This window comes from Herpailurus yagouaroundi, unplaced genomic scaffold (genome assembly GCF_014898765.1).
Source record: "Herpailurus yagouaroundi ecotype Mexico unplaced genomic scaffold, PumYag 100, whole genome shotgun sequence".
Lineage (NCBI taxonomy): Eukaryota > Metazoa > Chordata > Mammalia > Carnivora > Felidae > Herpailurus > Herpailurus yagouaroundi.
In genome coordinates, this window is record NW_024412391.1 from 20,551,464 (window position 1) to 20,573,354 (window position 21,891).

The 21,891-nt window shown below is 35.5% G+C and overlaps 1 long non-coding RNA gene across 3 annotated transcripts in view; it reads right to left on the reverse strand.

Annotated features, from left to right (window-relative positions):
- LOC121028396 (uncharacterized) overlaps window positions 1-21,891 on the reverse strand; it is a 129,337-nt gene that overhangs the window by 90,476 nt on the left and 16,970 nt on the right. For all 3 annotated transcript variants that reach the window (XR_005789214.1, XR_005789213.1, XR_005789212.1), the window contains one exon: window positions 21,183-21,307. This is a non-coding gene — a long non-coding RNA (uncharacterized LOC121028396). The remainder of the gene's footprint in view (window positions 1-21,182; window positions 21,308-21,891) is intronic.

The window sequence follows — 21,891 nt, forward strand, 5'->3', positions numbered from 1 at the left end:
TCCTTTCTTTTTCTGGGTAGGTATACAACAGGAATATTGAAGATTATACGCTGGTTTAGACTTTGCATTATCGCATGGGGAAAAAAATATAACCATATCTGCGTTAGTCATCTCTTTCTCCCCATTTACACCTCCTCTATGATACTTTCTAATTCCTCTCTTCCCCAGGAATATTTCCTCTCCACAAAAATCTGTGAAAAGATAACACTTATTAAATCAGTGATCTGCACAGACCCCTTTCTTGGAAATACAAATGATTCTCTAATTCAGAAGCCAGTTAGCAAACACAGATGGCCTCAGATCCCTCACCCCACATCAGCTCCTAAAAACTCCAGTTGAGCTTCGACTGAGCCCTGGCTTCCCTAATCTATTACAATAGCCTTGAATAAAGTCTTCCTTGCCTGTTGGACTTTGGCGCAACTTTTGCTTTGACAATACTTTATGATGACAATGATCAACACTGTGTTTACTTCCATTTGCCCTTGAAAAACAAAGTTTACTCAGTAAACTATTATCTTTAAGAAATCTATATCTTAAATCATTCCTAGAATATTTTGTCAAGCTACATTTTCTCTAATTTTTCATAGGTGCATGTGCCAAAAATATAAAGAAAGAATTCAGAGCATTACATAAATATAAATAGCCACATGGATTAATATGATGAATTAACTAATGTCCTCAAAACACAATTTTTAAACACAAATGTTGACCACAAAACACAGGTGAATAATCTATAGATGAAAATGAAAAGATACCCAATCATTACAAATTATCATCTTTGTACATAAATATACCAAACTGTACTTCTATTCTTGGCAAAATAAAAAAAGAGATGAGATAGCCAATGATATTACTTTTCATCATCACCTCCATTGATCATAGCCCATTGATCCCCTGTGATAAATGTGATGTCTATGTTCCACACAGGTATGCAGGAAGACCTCTCTTCCTGATCTCAAGTATGAATTTTCTATAAATGAAATCACATTTTAAATGATGCAAGAGGATCTTTCTCTTTAAAAATATGTTTTGTAATATAAACCAATCATCACTTTTAGATGATTTTTTTAAATTATATTTTTTGAATAATTAGTTTCAAAGAGGCACTAACCTGTGTGTCAATAGTTTAAAAGTTTTATGCCTCCATTCCAATTAGCTGAGACTCAATATTGGCTTGAGGCAGTAGTACATAGTGGTTAAAACAGAGTATGGACTACAGCTGCCTGTTCCAAGCCTAGTTGTGTGAGCTTGGGCAAGTTACCTAGACTCTCTGTATATTCAATTTCTCACCTGTAAAATGAAGATACTTACCTAGTAGCTACTCATAGAATTTTGAATACCCAAATAGTTATATGTAGCCTATATCACAGGCTTTCAAAATGCCTGTGATGTTCTAAATGCTATACAAATGCTTACAGTTTTTACTATCAAGGGGAATTTTTGTTCTTTGAAAAATAATTCTTTTTCACACTGTGGACACTTAAAATGCTTATGTGAATTAGGTTATTTAGACTGAACTAAATGCAGTGATGATGAATATATCTCTAAAAGACACTCCATGCCTTTAAAATGTACTTCTAAAGGTCTTGTATTTGTTTCTAAAAATCTCAAGGGGAAGATAAAACTATAATGCAACAAAACACAGTTCTTCTAGCCATTCTTATATTAGTTTAGGGTGATTAATCAATCATCCATGTTTCAATCAAGAAAGGCCTGGTAATTTGCAGTAACAAATAGTTGCCTCTTATTTCTAGTCTCCTAATGTCCTCCTTGCATCTGGGCAGCAGTCACCTTCCATGTGGCCTCTTAGTAATGTGGACTGACAGAGAATCTGAATATATAGCTCTTTGATCAGTGAAAGAGAAAATAAAGGATTAGACCTGCCTATGAGATCAGTTTTTCAGTGACACATGTCACTTCTGCTCTCAGCTCATTTGATTAACATTATTCCTATGGCCCTGCCTCACTGCGAGTGGGATGGGTAATGAGAGAAAGAAATGGTTTATTCAGTGGCCATTTTATCTCTGCCTTAGTCTGCCCTTCTGTTTGCCAAATCACATGGAATCCCTCCTCAAGGGAGATAACCTAATGTTCTATCCTATCAGTATATCCAATTCAAAGGTTTATCTCTGAGTCATATTCATTAGTGAATATATCAGGTCAAGGTATGGCTTTGCTTGGTTTGGAGATCTTTGAACTAAAAGTTCAAGTTAACACCCTGCCATATTCCAATGTAATAATAAAGCTTGTACAGAATAAGTGTGGAAATCACTATTTATTAGAAGAAGGAAGAATGGGGGACAGTCATGTAGTCTATTTGATTTGTTGATAAATTGGGAATGTAATACTGTATGAGGCAGTAATGTTCACCAACTATTCCATTTGTTCCTTTACATTTTCCACACATACATATGCACATCTCATATGCATTCTGCAACCCCACTGAGATGGCACTGTAAGGCACCCCAAGTCATGAGAGTAGAAAATAGTCCAGAATTAGTCTTTGATCATGATCAATAGAAAGAGCAACTATGATCCATTGTTCTCTGTGGAGAACATGTGGAGTCTCTGTTGGAGACTATGTCATTTTAGTGGCTGAGGGGGTAAATCAAATCATCACCTTAATTTAAAATGTTAAGAAACTAAGAGTGAGGAGCACCTGGGTGGCTCAGTCAGGTAAGCATCTGACTCTGGATTTCCGTTCAGGTCACAATCTCACGGTTCATGAGACTGAGCCCGGTATTGGTCTCTGTGCTGTCAGCATAGAGCTTGCTTGGGATTCTCTCTCTCCATCTCTCTCTCTCTGCCCCTCCTCTGCTTGTGCACACTCTCTCTCTCTCAAAAGAAATAAACTTTAAAAAGAAAAAAAAGAAACTAAGTGATTTTTAGTTTTAGCCTCAATGTTTTTGCTCTAAGATGTGATACCTCCCCACAACTAATCTTGGTGTTTCCAATATAAGTTTTAGATTCACTACAATTTTTGTTTTCTTGTCCCCATACATTTCTGTGAGTTTAAATAAGGACATTTTGAGGCTGTGTGCTTTTGTGGACCCCAATCATATTTTTGCCCTAAGTCATTTTATTTAATTGAAAGTATTTACTGGCTCCATGCCCTTAATCTGATTTTTTTTTTCCTCTGAGATAATTAAACCAGTTTAAAGATTTTACTGGAATTTATTCCTCAAAGGCTTATTCATCTTATTTTTATCACAGAAACAGTGGACTCTTTAATCCCAAGAGACCCAGATTTTGAGCACTATACTTATTCACATTCATTTTTGCTTAGAGATCAGTCAACCTGAACTATTACCTCCTTGTAATATCTTGCCAAACACAACCCTGTACAACTACTCAAAATTCTAAAAATTTTAACCTCTTTTTCCTTAAAGCCACACATTTTTGTTGTTATTATTGGTGGCGGTGTTTCAGTTTACTTTGCATTTAGGTATATCATCTGCTTCCTCAAACCCTGCAGGTGTGCATTTTGCCAAATATTTTACTATTGTAAAGATCACCATCTCTTTTGGGTTTTGATATCAGTTTCATGCTGCCCCCTATTTTAAGTTTTTGTTAAGAAAGCTCTCTCTTTGGTTCCGATATCAGCATCTGTCAGGACAGGCTTGATTATTCTGAGCTAACAACTCCCAAACTTAGTGGGGAATTTATAACAAAACTATAAAAAGTTTATACATTTATATCAAAAGTTAATTCCCTCTCACACAAAATTTGGTGGTTCTCCAAGCCACTCTATAGTAAAACTGTCCTCCTGAAGTCCACTCAGGCTGAGTTTCCACCATCTGAGTTGTACTATAGGATTGTCTATGACTTGCATAACTTCTGGTCGTAGCCCATTGACTATTACTACTGACAGTGTTCTACCTTCAAGGACTGGAAAATTTAAAGGGAAAAGTGAAACAGTTGATGAGCATACTGCCTCTGACCATGCTACTTTCTTTATTTCTCTATAAGTTAGATTACAGAACACAATCTTTTCGATTTAGCAATATACTTTATAAGCAATGTGTTTTTCACACCTGCAGGTGCAGCTGATAGCTGTGGATTAGTGCCTTTCTCTGTGTGAGGAGACCACTCGGAAATTGAATATGTGATATTAGTTTCATAAGCACTCTATGTAACTATCACTGAAATTATATTAGGGTAATAAGTATGGAATCAAGGGCTAGTTGTGTTGTGTTCAGTAAAATCTAAAGAACTTGAGAGCAATTTCCATAAGAATTTAAATATTGTGTGGTTTAACATTATGCATCCCTTAGGCTTAAAGTCTATTTAATATATATGGATCTGAACAGAAAATGATCAAAGGATAGCGGACGTGAACATGGAAGAAGCACTATGAGAAAATCCATGAAGAAAATTCAAAGACTATGTCTATTTAGAAACCCAAAAATATTTAGGGTAAGTAAAATGATAAATCGACAAGTGATAAGATAATAAAGTGCTGACTTAGCCTAAGGACAGGCTGCAAAAATGTAGTGTGCAAAAAAAATTACAATATAATCCTAGATATTAAAATATTTCAATTTATTGTTTGTCCTTACTGATAATAAACAAATCCACATGCAATTTAAGTATGCATATATCATCAAAGAAATACTTATATTTTTAAGGCTTGTGACATTGAAAATGCAATTAAGCTACCAATGAATTAGTTAGCAAATTTCTATTCTCTGTTTCGAAGGCCAGCATATAAAGCCCAGTTTTCAACTAGATATGGAATGTATATCAAAGAGTCTACCTTCTAGATGTTTTAACCCTCAGAAAAAATGAAAAATAGATTCATCAGCAATTTTACTCTGAAGTAACTCTTACCTACCTCACATAGGTCCACCTGAAGAGTAGGAAAGGCTTGAATATTAAAATATTCTTAAAGATATGTCATTTGGTCCATTAAAATGACACTAGTTTGATAATGCACTTCGCCATTTATCACTAACTATAGAAAATCTTTTTCTTAATGACCCAGATTTTATCTTCATTACCAGTAAACATCTAGATTAAATAAAAAACTTTTTAAAAAATACTGTTTTCAATATTTGCTATTTGATATTTTACTAACAACCTGAACACTGGAAACAGTCATTATCATCTCTGATAAAGGGAATTATACTTTGCAAAGGTAAAAATTAAAGCAAATCTGAAAACTGAATTGAGCATAATCCCTTAGTGCATGTACTGTAATTGCTGCTTTTAATGAAATTTGAACATTACTTTGGTAATTAGAGTGGAAGTTTGGAACTGCATTAGGATTCTTTATAGGAAAAGTAAGTAGTTTTATATCTAAATACACCATAGGAAAAATTAGAAGAAAAATATAGAGTTTATTTGTAGAGTAAATCTATGTTTTAAAACACTACGTCATGAAAGCACAAGATAAAATTCTTTGGCCATAGTTAACTTGAGAAGCAGAATAGCAAATAGACATACCACCTGGGGCTCATTACTAGCTTTGCTTTTGGCTCTGAGATGCAGTTCCAAGGGCAGAGTTTTCCATTAAATTCAGAGTCAGACAATTCAATCTTCGAAGGCTTGGGGCAAAGGAGGGAGCAGGTGCCTGGGGGACAGGAGGGAATACAGAGTTCTGATCCACATTCTATTGCCCTCTAGATGCTTACCACTGGGCCAGGAAACTTGCCAACTTGTGATCCTATTGGGCAGAAACTTTAGCCAGTTCTTCTTGGGATTCCATGTCTAATGAGTGCCAGGGCTCATTAAAGGTTCATTACTAGCCCCAGTCTCCCAATTCTTTAGATTCCTATTCAGCACAATTGAAATAGTGCACTAGATTTGGAGAAAACTGAGCTATTTTTCTATATGTTTGTCTCATTAGCCTGAGTTTCCTCAAAGGCAGAGTCACAAAGACTTGCAGAGCAACTAAGCTGATCCCAAGAAGTTGGAGGTGAGGAGAATTTAACAGGAAAACAAGAACAACGAATCAAAAGAGGCATTATTTCATTACTGACCAGGCTGGGATGCCGGTATTTGATCTTGCAGGACATTCTGAGTAGGTTTATGAAATGTCAGAACCTGTAGCCCAGAAGAGAATAGGAGAGATTATTTTTCCATTAACTTCTGTCCCTACTGATCAGGTGTAGCCCACAGACATTGACACCCCACCCCCAGATGTCCATCCATAAGTGTCCCTAAAATCCCTCCAGGAGTTCTAAGCTGGGTTCTCAAAAAAGCCTTGTAGCAGGAAGCTAGAGGAAGCTCTTGCCCAAGGTGAAACACTGTCAGATTTGACCTGTGTGAGGTTACAGTACATCTTCAAAGAACTGTGAACCACAGCAGTGGCTATAGTAAGAGGTGCATCCAAGAGAATATGGAGTAATGTATAAGAAGTTCTTACACATTGGTTTAAATTAAAACTAAAACAGAATTAAAGTTCTTCAGAATAGGAATGGGAAATAAAGTGGTAAAGAGAAGTTATAGAATGGTTTCCTAAGTACAACTGAATTCTTTCGTCACCAACTTAAAATTTTTTTAATGTTTATTTATTTATTTGGAGAGGCAGAGAGAGAAAGAGTGGAGTGGAGAGGCAGAGAGAGGGTGACAGAGAATCCCAAGCAGGCTCCACACTGTCAGCTTAGATCCTGATGTGGGGCTCAATCTCACGAACTGTTAGATCATGACCTGTGCCAAAATCAAGAGTTGACACTTAACCAACTGAGCCATTGAGGTACCCCTTGTCACCAACTTTTGAGTTTTTTCCCCCTCCACACCTAGTAGACAGTGCCTCAGATGGCTGGACTTGGGAGAACATTTATGTAACACTGTTAAATATTCAGTATTTTCAAATATAATATCTTAAAATGATGTCCTTCAAACAAAAGTTGACTAGCTACAAAGAAAAAAAAATATCATTACCAAACAGAATTATTAAGGAATGAAGCATTCTAGATAATTTAGTGTTCTAGCTAATTGAAAACTAAAACACATGTGCTATGAAACACCTGTAGGGTAGTAATTCTCCCTCCTGATGTAGTAGGAAGAGCACAGAAATTGGACTTAGAAGCTGTAGGTCTGAACTTTAGGCCTGATACCTTCTTAATGTATAAATTTGGATAAGTATCTTAACATCTCCGAGTCTGAATGTCCTTATATGAAAGACTGAGCTAATAAAACTTGCTTCCAAATGTTACCGGTTGGATATACAACAAGATCATGTGTTAAAAAATATCATCCACCTGGACTATTATTTACCTTGGTCATTATGATTTCCCATGGTTCAGAGATCTCAGAGAACATCTCAGATTGGTACTGTTTAAGACTAAGGAAGCCAATGCCAGTCCCTCTCTAACCCTGCACATTGAAAGATCCTACCAGCAGCTTTAGTGGGCCTCCCATACGCATGAAATTTTGCATGTATTTCTATGTTGGTCATTATCAAGCTACACTCATAACAACTTAGTCCATTGATTCTATAATTGTGCCCCTCAACATAGATTGTTTTTAACATATACTTTTAATATTTTTAAATTTTTTTTAAGGTTTATCCATTTCGCAGAGACAGAAAGAGTGTGAGCACAGGAGGGGCAAAGAGAGAGAGGGAGACACAGAGTCTGAAGCAGGCTCCAGGCTCTGAGCTGTCCGCACAGAGCCCAATGTGGGGCTCGAACTCATGGACCGCAAGATCATGACCTGAGCCGAAGTCGGATGCTTAACCGACTGAGCCACCCAGGTGCCCCTAACATATACTTTTAGATGGTTATGTCCCTGATTATTATTCTTTCCCAAATGTAGAATCTCCCACTGTTGGAATTATGTTCCAGCTCTTAAAAAAAAAAGTCATCGTTTTTATTCTGGTGCCCTTTTTAGACTTTGGCTGACAATATTCCTCAACACATTATATACAGAAAATTCAGATTTTTGAACCAATATCTGACCTAGTATTGGTTATAATTTATTTCCTCTCTTTCAGTTCTTGAAATATTAACTTAAGGGCACAATATTTAAATACAGAAAAATTCACTGCAGAAACATCAACATGTTAAGTACCTCTCTGCTAACCATACCCAGAGCATATCACAGTTTCCTGCACCCTGTGTTGGATATCTTTCCATATTTAGGGAAACCTAAATACTTCTGGAAGGTTCCTTTGAGAAGTCAAAAATACTAACGATTTCATTATAGTAAGATATAAGAAACTGCCTCTGAAAATTTGTTTGGGGTAGTTAAAATTGTATATTTGACCTATATATTATCTAGTTTTAGAAATATAGAACTTTTGTAATCAACCATTTATAATCTGTAACTGGTCTATCCATCTCAGTAACAACATACTTTCAAAGAGACTTCATTAAAAAATGTGCAGTTAAAGTTGTTTCTAATGACTTTTTTTCAAACAGAATTAAAGCAGAGGGAAAAATAGCCTTTCCCCAAAATTTTACAAAGGCAGAAAAACAGAAATCCTCAGAACTTCAGAGAAATGTATTTTAGAAACAATTTTTAATCTGATATATTAAGAAGCTAGAGATGAGGATAAAAGACAAAGGGTCACCTAGTATGGGAATTTCACTTATGAAGTAGCTTGAGTCAAAAAATATAAACTTAAAGTTGACTTTATACTAAAAGTATAAACTAATAGGCTAGGGTAGAAAGTAGAAAATTCCCAAAGTTTTTTTCAATGTTTATTTATTTATTTTTTAAACGTTTATTCATTTTTGAGAGACAGAGGGAGACAGAGCGTGAGTGGGGAAGGAGCAGAGAGAGAGGGAGACACGGAATCTGAAGCAGACTCCAGGCTCTGAGCTGACAGCACAGAGCCTGATGTGGTGCTTGAACTCAGGAACTATGAGATCATGACCTGAGCCCAAGTCAGACGCTTAACCGATAGAGCCACCCAGGCACCCGTGTTTATTTATTTTTGAGAGAGAGACACACACAGAGCAAGCAGGGGAGGGGCAGAGAGAGAGGGAGACAGAATCTGAAGCAGGCTCCAGGCTCTGAGCCATCAGTGCAGAGCCTGCTGCGGGGCTGGAAACCATGAACCATAAGATCATGACCTGAGGCAAAGTCAGATGCTTAACCAACTAAGCCACCCAGGTGCTCCCCCCACAAAGTATTTAAGTTAAGCAATGTTCCAGTTATATTCACATACACTGCATATCCATCAGACCTATACACTTGCTTTTGCACTAACATAAAAGATTTTTCACCCATCCTGAGTCTATGCAATGAGAAGGTGATCTCTGCTCTCTTATTCCTATCTTCTTTCTCACACCTTCTCAAGAAGTGATGATGCTAATATGGTTGTACAACATTAGTTGGGCTGTGTTTACAAATGAAGCCATGCTTTATTTAAAAGTCAAGAGCACATACGCTGGTCCCCTCTACTCTTTGGCCAAAATATTGTCTGCACAAGGCAGGCATGCCACCAGCAGGCTTTTTTCTCATGCTTAGCCCTCTTTCTTCCCTACCACATATATAAATAGCCATAGGGGAGTAAGACTCACCATATAGACATGATCTCATAGGCAGAGAGATGCACATCCTTTCAAGGTTTAGCAGATCATGCATTGAGAAGTATTTGGCACTAATCCCCAAACAAAGCATTTTCATTTTTTTATGCTGTTTTGCTACTGCTTCTTGTGTTTGTAACAGGGTTATTTTTTCTCATGCTTTTTCTCTCGAAAAGTTTCAAACTTTTAAAAAAGTTCCAAGGATATTATGCATTTGCGTACCCTCCACTTACGTTCACCAATTGTTAATATTTTGCCTCACTTGCTTTTGCTTGTTTCTGTTTGTCTCTGGATGGATGGATGGATGGATGGATGGATGGATGGATGGATGGGATGATGGACACACACACACACACACACACACACACTTCTCTTGAATCATTGCCAAGTTAGTTGCTAACATCATAATACCTTACCCTAAATGCTTCAGTATATAGCTCATGAGGTAAAGGCTATTTCAGGAGAGTAGTTAGAGATGAATGAAATATTTCTCTTTTAAAGCTGAAAGGGAATGTCTTAAGTGACTGTTAACTCCAGGTTTTTAATTTTTCAGATTAAAAAACTGAGACACAGAAAGGTGGTTTGTTTAAAATTGTATAGTTTGTGTCAGAGTTGGATCTTTTGATTCCTGAATCAGTGTTCTGATAACTTCACCTAATTATGACTAAATAACACATTGAAAAATAGTATCAATGAACTCCTTGGATGTCAACAAGCTGAAATATACTACTGATTTTTAAGCTTATTTATTAATTTTGAGAGAGTGAGCATGAGCCAGGGAGGGGCAGAGAGAAAGAGGGAGAGAGAGAATCCCAAGCAGGCTCCATGCTGTCAGCACAGAGCCCTATGCAGGGCTCGATCCCACAAACTCTGAGATCATGACCTGAGCTGAAATGAAGAGTCAGACACAACTGACTGAGCCACCCAGGTGCCTCAAAACATGTTACTTATTAACACATTGTGACACCATCCCAGCTTCTTAATGATAAACTCTTAGGCAACTAGCTGGCCAAATCATGGCAGATAATATACTACTTCTTGCAATTAGAAGATGACTCTAGAACTTAGGTATATTAAAAGCACTCCAAACATGAAATCGGATTGCTTCTCCTATTCTTCTCATGGATGTCTTTGCTTTAGAAGTTTAGAGGGTATGTATTACTGCTAAAGTTCTTCAAATAGCACTAAACAGCTTCCTTCTAGACAAAAGTTTAATAAGCAGAAAAATTCTAAAAAAGCAGAGACCCGCCACTCTTTTCTGCTTTCTATAGTTTACACATGTTGAATATTTTCCTAAGAAGTTAACTGTGTTGGAGAAAGATGTATTGAGCATTTTAAGACTTAATATAATAAAAAGGAAAAGTACTTTTGGTGTTTACTGAATCACTTTAACAAGCGTAACACAGAGATCTCTCTAGTGGCTCAGGAAGACATGATAACTTTACAATTTTGATTAACTAAACTAGATCCCCCAAATACGGCATTCACATGATATTTAGATAAAATATTGCTCAGAAATTACTTGTCATCCAAGTACAGACAGTCCCCAACTTATGATGGTTTGACTTAGAAATTTTCAACATTACAATTGTGTGAAAGCAATACAAATTCAGTAGAAACTGTACTTTGAATTTTTACCTTTTCCCGGGCTAGCCATACACAATATGTGGTACAGTACTCTCCCATGATGCTGGACAGTGGCAATAAGCCCCAGCCTCTAGTCAACCACACTATCATGAACGTAAATGGTACACTTACAACCATCCCTTACTCAGACAACCATTCTGTTTTTCACTTTCAATATAATATTCAGTAAATCATATGAGATATTCAACACTTCTATAAAATAGACTCTGTGTTAGGTGATTGTGCCCAACTGTAGGCTCACGTAAGTATTCTGTGCACATTTGAAGTAGGCTGGCTAAGCTCTGATGTTTGGTAGGTGAGGTGTATTAAGTGTATTCTCACCTAAGGAAATTTTCAACTTATGATGGGTTCACAGGGACATAAGCTCCATCATGAGTCGAGGAAGATCTGAAATACTAGGTGTGTTTGATTTTCTATCCATGAGCATAAAGTAAATAAATTTAGGCTTTCAAAGAAGTTTTAAAAAAAATTATCCTTAGATGCCTAAGGAACGATTACCCCAGCTATGATCCCCTTCACACATGCAAGTTCCTCTGTACGGAGAGAGGATATGACCGGGATACCAATTCCTCCTTCTTGGAATTAATAGCTCTAACCAAACTGAAGGGACTTTTCTGCCCATCCATAGGAAACAGACAGCAAACAAGTGGATGATGGTGTAAACATCTGCGTTCAACTCTGGGCATATGTAAAGTGAAAGGTCTTGGTTGGAAAAGCACTAGTGGAAAAAGGGCTAACATATATTTCCCTTTGCCCAAAAGGTTGTCAATATTACATATTTAAAAAAATAACTATGCTATCTTAGGAGAGTAGAAAATGAAAACTAATTTATCTGTTTCAATAGTTTTTATAGGGAATGATGATTACTTAGTTGCTGGGGTTCATTACTCATCTAGCTACCACTGCCAAGGAGGCCTGGACCACCCACTTCATCCCCAAGCCATACCCCTAACTCTCTCTGGGAATGTCAACCTCTACTTCTATTAACCCTGTAAAATTTAATAGTCACTAATTATCTATGTCTGTCAAAGGTGTTTCTTAAAGTTCTATTTGTGATTACTTAAATTTGTGGATTCACATTAAAAAATAAAGCAGATTCACTCTCTGTTCTGAGATATTTTCCCCCTCTATAGATACTTCTTTGCCTCCAAATAAAGGCAAGCTACGTATTAGTGTTCAGAAAATTAACATTTAGAACAGAAGAATATTGTGACTCCAAATGTACCACTAAATAAAAAAAAATACTTTTACAGTACTCAGCCTGACCCAATGAAAGAAATTATCTGATTTACTGAACTTGATTTGAAAATTAAAAGAGTACAGCTAATAGTAACACCAGTTATTCTCTTCTGCCTGAACCTACCTTCCTTCTTCTCTTCCTTCCTTTCTTCCTCTCTTCTTTCCTAGCCCTTTTTTGCTTACAACAAACAGCATCCACCCTCAGTGGAATGAGATTCTAGCAATAAAAAAGAGACACAGCGTGCCTGCACTCACGAAACTTACGTCCAACTGTGGGATACAGACAATAAGCAAGTAAACAGATATAAGTAAAGTACTTACAGGCTGGGGAAAGTTCTATGAAAGAAATAAAGAAGATGAAATAAGGTGATAGAGCATAAGTGGTAGAGCTCAACCTCGGTTAGGGTGATCAGGGAAGGCGCCTTTGAACAAATGATATTTGAGATGTCGGAAGGATAAGGAGAAGCCACTTTGGAAAGCCAGAAATAGCATTTGGGGCAGAGGCAGCCCAAAAAGAAACTGCGGTGGGAAAGGGCGTTATTTATTCCATTATTCCATAAACAGCAGGTGGCCAGTGTGTCTGGAGCACAGTGAACAAGAGGGAGAAGGTTAGAGAAAGCTGAGTGTGAAGAGATCATGGTTTGGGAGTTTAGGAGGCTGTGGTAAATATTTATGGGACTGTTCTTGGTGCAGTGAGAAGCCCTTGAAAGATTTAATTAGAAAAATTACACAGCATGCTTTGTGTTTTATAATTATCACTCTTGCTGCTGTGTGGATAATGGAAACGAAAGTAAGAAGAAGAAAGATGAGTGAGGGAAATATTGAAGTCACCAGAGAACAACGGTGGTCTTGGGGAAAAAATTCCAGAGATGAACACGTCTCGCTCAAGTAAGAGCTGTGGAGAGAAGGATCGCTGAGAATCTGCTTTTCCTCTCATGGCCAAGAGTAAGGTCTATGCCTGTAATCATAAATGTTTCACAAACAGCTCCCTGGAAAAACCAGTATCTGCACACAGACACATGCACACACATGCACAAACATTCATTATAAAAATTTCCTGGAAATTGGTTAAAATGTATATGCAGCCAAGTTTAGAACACTTTTAACAGACATATGACATCATGACAGGCTCAATTTATTTATCTCTTTGGTGAGTCATCTGAAATTAGTCATATTTCACTTAGTGATAATTACACATTTTCGAGGTTGCTTAGCTATAGTTTTGTCATTATAGTAAGTTATAAGTATGTTGAAAATAGAAAAAACTAGTAAATGTTAATAGCACACCTGTTTTTCATAATCTTAAAACATTGAATTTCATACTTTAACAAATAAAATAAAAATAAACACATGGAATGTCAATGTTTGTATAGACACATAAAATGTAAATAGCATCTGCTTATCTCTGTTGAACACAAACTTTAAAAATTACAACAAGGTAACTGTTTTAGTTTTTATTTTAAAATGATAATTATTTTTAGGAACAAAATATTCTTAGAGTGGATCCTTCTTCTTATACAGTAAAAAAAATCTAAACAGTACTTCCATATGTCCTGAATGCTAATATTAGTGGAATATGTGTTACAGAGGTGCCTCCCCAAATGGTTTCTTTGTAGCATAAAAAAAAAATTCCCTTAAATAAAAATGAGTGGGGTTGGGGAATGTGGGTGGCTCAGTCAGTTAAGTGTTCAACTCTTGATTTTGTTTGGCTCAGGTCATGAGCTCACAGTTCGTGGGTTCGAGCCTTGCTTCAGGCTCTGTGCTGACAGTGCTGAGCCTGCTTGGGATTCTCTCTCCCTCCCTCTCTCTGCCCCTCCCCTGCTCACTCTGTCTCTATCTCTCTCAAATTAAATAAATAAACCTACAAAAAAATGAGTGAGGTTAAATACCATTTAAATTGGAATGCCTACACTTTTCTGTTAATAGCAGCCTAAATCAAACATGGAAACCAAAACAATAAAAACCAGCTTTCTTGAAATTACTACAAAATTGCAACATCAGTGGTCAAATAGAATTAAATGTAGACAATCTCAGAAAATTCACTGACTATAAAAATATTGATACTACTGATGTTTGCATTCAACTTTTGATGTTTTAATCATTCTAAGTAAGAAAAATTATAGCTCATATCCATCAAACCCACGTTGGGAGATAAGCTAGTAAAAATGAAAAAGAGTCCTTAAATTTTAGCATGAAGAAATGGTCTGATGATTACATTTATTTTTTAAAAAATAATGATGTATGACAGAAATCATCCTTTTAGGAGAATATTGGTGAAGTGCTAATAATAAACATAATTAACATAAAGAAATGTACCTCTAAATATGAAATTTGCCATTTTTTCTTCCAGGAGTTATTTAAAATTCAAGTTAGTTAACATATGGTGTAACGTTACTTTTAGGAGTAGAATTCATCGCTTACATATAATACCTAGTGCGTATCACAAGTGCCCTCCTTAATACCCATCACCCATTTAGCCCACCTCCCCTCCAGCAGCCCTCAGTTTATTCTCTATAGTTAAGAATCTCTTGGTGCCTGGGTGGCTCAGTTGGTTGAGCAACCCACTCTTGATATAGGCTCAGGTCATGACCAGGGTGGTGGCCTCAGAGCCCATGTCCCAGCACTGAGGATAGAGCCTGCTTAAGATTGTTTCTCTTTCCCTCTGTGCCTCTCTCCAGTTCACTCTATCTAAAATAAAAGTTAAAAAAATATATCTTATGCTTTTCCTCCCTCTCTTAAATCCTTGGGAATGTCTATTTATTATAACTATGATTCACTGTTCATCTATTTTCACTAATATTAAGCTTATAAGCCTATACCTAACTTTGTTGGTTACTGAGATAGTTTAGGCTCTTGTGAAGACCCTCAGGAGTAATTGTCCAGACCACAAAACCATTATGCCATCCAGTATTTTAATAAGAAACTTGACTAGAATATCAATGATGTGCAGAATCAGTGTTGGGATCTGTTAAGGAAACCAGCTTAGCAACTTTCCCCATAATGCGTACTTCCAGACAGCACTACCTATCTATGGAGCAAATATTTGCTGTACCTTACTGATATTTAAAAGCAATGGAGGGGCGCCTGGGTGGCACAGTCGGTTAAGCGTCCGACTTCAGCCAGGTCACGATCTCGCGGTCCGTGAGTTCGAGCCCCGCGTTGGGCTCTGGGCTGATGGCTCAGAGCCTGGAGCCTGTTTCCGATTCTGTGTCTCCCTCTCTCTGACCCTCCCCCGTTCATGCTCTGTCTCTCTCTGTACCAAAAATAAATAAACGTTGAAAAAAAAAATTTTTTTTTTAAAAATAAATAAATAAAATAAAAAAAAAATAAAAGCAATGGAATCTCTGATTCTATTTTGTTTTCTGGAGTATATATAAATTAGGTAAATCAATGCTAAAATGACACACGACCAGTCATGAATAAAAATAACAAAATTAGAGGCACAACACTTTGTAATGACTTAAAAATCACTTTCCAGTGCAGCAGTGATTTTCCTTCTTGCTTGTATTTTCGAGACCTCTGTCCACTCCTGTTTTAAGCTATTTTCTTTAGGACTTCATTATGTTCCTTGGGAGACTATTTCACACTCTATTAGTTACAGTCAATTTCATCGCATTACTTGAAGTATAAACACCCACAGTTCTTTGCACCTCTCGTGAGCACATTTCTTCCTTCTTGGTATTTAATAACCTGTAGCCTGGCACTTGAATTAGGGGATAATTTTGCCCCTTCTGGCAATATGGTTTTAAGTAGGGAAAACTATTTGTCAATTTCAAATTGCATTTTATATGAACATAAGTTGCATATCTATATTGTGTCAGAAAAATTGTCCAAAACTTGGATAGAAGGCAAATAAGTTAAAACACACATCCTTTCAATATTGAGGGGGCAAAACCATCCAAGGATTGTCTACAAGAATGTGCTCAGGTCATTGCATTGTTTATTATTAATTAAAAATCCAAAATTTATTGAAGTTACTTGTTAATTTGTAGATTTTCTATCCAATAACAATGAAAATAATTTCTCTCTGCAAGAATATGTAACTCCAAAGATTTATGACCTATTAGACATCAGAGAGTATTTTACCCAACTCAACAATCTTACCCTAAATTTTCTTTGATAAATTGCCTAATAATACCTTAATTTCTTAAGTGCTCTTTGAACGAGTCATAACATCTTACCAGTTCCCTTCACTAATTAATGAGTTAAATAAAGTCTTTGACATGTTTATTTTATATTTACCTGAGAGTCATGATTTTGCTTTTTTTCCTTAAGTTATGTTTTTATCTATGCAATGATTAAAATCCCTTCAAGTAATAGGAGTCATAAGTTGAAGATACAGAACCTATCCAGACTTTTGCTAAAAAATTCAAACACTGGACTAAGACTATAATATTATCATCATTGCGGTGGAAAGAGCCCGGTTGAATTGGCCTATAACATACATCTTATCTTCTTTAGTCATTGTTTTACATATACTTTATAATTGACAATATGTCAGATGACTGAATAAAAAATTATTTCAGGAATGTGATATAACTTCATTAATTGCATTTATATTCCTAAGACCTCATCAAATATTTTTCCATAATAATTTACATATATTTTATTTCTATGTGTATCACATACCAATACTAACTTGTTATTTAATAAAACTTCCAAATGCAGTATTCAAAAATTTGCTCAACCCATGTCCTTGAATAGATATTTACAAGTATACATACTGAGAGTTTCCATTTTTTAACTAAGAATAGGACACTGCCCCTACTTTTACAAGAATGTATTTCTAATATAGCACTGAAACATAGATTATTGTACACTAGCTGGATTGTGTGCCATTGTATTTCTTTGTTCAAAAATATCACTTTTGTGGTAAAGAACACAGAGTGAAGAAATATATAAAGTATGAATTAGCAGCTGGAATGAATTGAAGGGTGAAATATAAAGCAGCAAAAATGGGGGCTACACAAACTATATTAAGTTAATAATTACTTCTGTACTTGCCACAAATCCAGCAAATATAAAATTGCACTCAGCCTTAGAAGCAAATGTGGAATATTAAAAAAAGTGAAAAAGTATCACTTACCCTGAAACTCTTCCAAGTAAAATTAGAAATCTCTAACCAGATCATTAGGAATATATACCAATATATCTTATTTTGCCTAGAAATAGTTGCTGCAGGTATTCAAAATTTATCCATATATTAATTGATGACTTAAATATTGTCTTTAGTCTCCTTCAATAAACTGTATGCATTTGGATTGTTTACGTGAGAGGGAAAAGTTAAAGAAAGAGCATTTATTTTATTTTTGCCTGGGTGCTACTTCAGAGAAATCATTTCCAGATGCCTGGAGATATAAATATCTTAATTCTATTTCAGGGATAGATGGATCAGAAGTAAATAAAAGCCATTTCCTTCAGCCACTTTCCCAATACCAACTAGTCAGCCAAGCCCATAAGAATGAGTCTCATAATTAATAAAGCTTTTAGAAATAAGGCTCTCAACTCACTCTCAAATCTCCAAGTATATTGGATTTCTGGGACTGAAAAATCTAGCAATCTGGTTAATTGCATTTAGAACCTCAATTACCTCATGTAGATGATTTAGTAGAGAAATGATATTCTTCTCTAAGCCACGTAAATACAGCTAAACAAAAATCCTCCTAGGAAACCTTGAAAATCTACTTTCTTCTCTATGTCACAAATATCAGAGATTCCATGAATTGGCTGATAGTAGTAAATACTAGCAACAGGGTTAATTTCATATAAGGCATGGTTATGAAATATGTAGACAGAAATCAAAGTTTGACTTAGTTGAAAATTATATAAAACAAGAAAAGGTCGTAAGCCGAAGAGTTTATGAGTAGTCTGTGAAAATAGTACCCAAGTCTTCTTCTCTTGATAAGCCTTATGAATAACCCAATTAGAAATGGGCAAAAGACATGAATAGACATTTCTCCAAAGAAGACATACAAATGGCCAACAGATACATGGGAAGGTGCTCAATATCACTCATCAGGGAAATTTAAATAAAAACCACAATGAGGTATCACCTCATGACTGTCAGCATAGCTAAAATCAACACAAGAAACAACTGTTGGTGAGGATGTGGAGAAACGGGAACCCTCTTGCACTGTTGGTGGGGAAGCAAACTCATGCATCCACTCTGGAAAACAGTATACAGGTTTCTCAAAAAGTTAGAAATAGAACTACCCTACTATACAGCAGTTGCACTACCAGGTATTTACCCAAAGAATACAAAAATAGTAATTCAAAGAATACATTCATCCTGATGTTTGTGGTGGCAATACCTACAATCACCAAATTATGTAAACAACCCAAGTGTCCACTGACTGATGAATGGATAAAGAAGATGTGATGTGTACACACACACACACACACACACACACACACACACACACACACACAGGAATATTACTCAGACATAAAAAAGAATGAAGTCTTGCCATGTGCAATTACATGGATGGAGCTACTGAGTATAATGCTAAGTGAAATAAGTCAGTCAAACAAGGACAAATGTCGTCTGATTTCACTCATATATGGAATTTAAGAAACAAAACAAATAAGCAAAGGGGGAAAAAAAAACAAGAAATAGACTCCTAACTACAGAGAACAAACTCTATAAGAGAGGTGGATGGGGGAGGGGTGATATAGGTGATGGGGATTAAGGAATGCACTTGCTGTGATGAGCACAGAGTGTTATATGAAGTGTTGAATCACTATATTGCACTCTTGAAACTAATATTACACTATATGTCAACTAACTGGAATTCAAATAAAACTTTAAACAAATTAAAAATAATTGTTTATAATAAACAGTAGAATATACACAGAATTATGTCCAAATCACATGTGCAGAATTCAAGGAGTATCACAAAATGAACATACAAGTGCAATTACCACAAAAGTAAAGAAAAATACCATTAATACTACACCAGAAGCTTCCCTCATGCCACTCTACAATTGCTACCCTTACTTCCTCCCAAAAGATAACCAGCACCCTGAATTCTAATAGTCTTGATTAAGTTTGCCTATTTTTGAACTTCAAATAAATGGAAGCATACAATACATATTTTTGGCTGTTTCTTTCACCCAAAAATATTTGTTTAATTCATCTATACTATTGCTTTACCATTGATTATTTCATATTTATTGTTATATAATATCCTAAGTTATGAATATATCATACTTCATCAATTCTACTATTGACGGGCATTTGGGAGGTTTTCATTCTGAACCCTCAATATTTTTATACATGCTTTGTGGTGTACATATGCACATATTTCCGTTGGGAATATACTTAGGAATGGAATTCTTAGGTTATGGGGTAAACACTACAAAGTAGTATTTCAAAATTATTAAATAATTTATAGTCCCATTGTGAGGTCTTGATATTATCAGTATTTTTAAATTTAGCATTATGGTTAATGTGTAGATATTATATTTAGGTGACATTTCCCTGCTGAATAATAAGGTTGAGCATCTTCATTTTTTGGCTATTTATAGATCTTATTTTGTGAAGAGGTAGCCCAATCCTCTCATACATTTTCTGTTTTGGACCATCTGTCTCACTTTTATTTATTTTTAGATCTTTATGTACATTGGACATAAAGTTTTCAACTCTTATGTATGCAAATATATTCCCCTACTCAATGGCTTGACTTTTCACTCTCTTAAAAGTGTCTTTTGATAAACAGAATTTTTTAATTTTAATGAAATATTACTAATAGCTTATTTTTAATGATGTTCAGATACTATTTTATAAACTTTCATTTAAAATCCTCTATTATCTTCAAGAAGCTTTATTGTTTACCATTCATACTTAGACATGTAATTCACAATTAGAACTTCACTTAATTGTTTCCAAGTAGTGGATTGAGGATTTCCTCCTTGCCTTTTTTCATATACACTTGCATAGCACTATTCCCTGAGATAAACCATCCTCACTCTTTTGCAGTTACGTCTCTATCATAAATCAAGGGTCACTGTTGTGTGTGTGTTGTGTTGTGTGTGTGTAGCACCTATATATGATATATAGATATTATTTTATAATTTTCATGTACATTTAGTCAATGTACAAATTTATAGAAACAGAATTTTTGTTGATAGAAATTTTTGTTGATAGAATTAGAATAGAATTTTTGTTGATATTACACTGAACCTTTATGATTCCCACAAACTAGTGTGTAGCAGGAAAGGCAGGTGACTACCCCAATTTATTGATAAAGAGCCAGAGGTAACTTATTCCCATTCTTTATATTCAAAGAGTGAGTTCCAATGACAGACAGTAAGCGAAGAGATATCATCTCAGACACTTTGGTTCCCTTAGCCACTAAAAAAAAAAAAAATTATTCCCATAATCTTTATCTGCTCCCCGTCCCTCCTTAGTGAACCATAAAACTTTGACACAGTCCAAAGAGTACCATTAGAGCAGATCCAGATTCAGTTCCCAAATTTGTCATTCTGAGGTGTATAACATGACTTCATTGATTCAATGGATTTCATTCATTTCTATGATAAAGTTATCAAGGTCAATTATATTTCCTAAGACCATTTACACACACACACACATAAATATATATATATATGTTTCAAAGATTTTATGTTTAAAAGTTATTGAATAGTGTGCTCTACTTCTGCTTAGATTACAGAAACACACAAAAGAAGCCAACGTTCATATTCTAACAGAAAATTTAAAAAGATGGATAAAGTACAACATATAGAAATTCAGTAGGTTTGTGACCTCTGTTAGGGAATAGGTTCAAGTCACTGAAACAAGGCACCAAAATGACTTACCAGTCCAAAAGATGGTGGTTGGTGGTTAGTGATGTAATGCCGTCATTCACTCTTGCCTCTTCACAACGTTTTAACTTTGTAATGAGAAACCATATCCAGTTAATCTCAACCGAAGACATCCATACCTGAAAAAACAAGAATATAGGGGTGGCTATCTCTCAAAGGCATACGGAAACACATATGTGTAACAAAAAGCCTAATGAGTATTTGAGGAAAAGAAATTAATATCCTGACATGTTTTTATGAAATGTGTTTAAATACATGCTAAGTAATTGATGTACCAAATTGGAATTAAATGGTTTTAGAAACGTATATTTCATTTATTTCTGTGATTGGGAGTGATCTTATATTTCTGAGGGCATCATTTTAATAAGGCTCTATGAAAATACAGATATAAACTTCAAAAATCACATAGAAAATACTTATTCACTGAAATTATTGATAATATTTGTTGTGGTTCTAATGTCCTTTTTGTACATCTATATTGGTTACCATATCTGAGACTATTCAGAAGGCTTTGATGAGTGCATATTAAATATGCCATAATAATTATTTGAAGCCTCTGTCAAATATCACTGTGCTTACTAAATCATGCATCACCAATGTTATGATTTGCAGTAATAAAGCTATGCTATGGTAACTTTTTTGGAACATTGCAGCATATGGTACCAGATGCCAAGGGCATACTAATTAATGACAAAATTAGCAC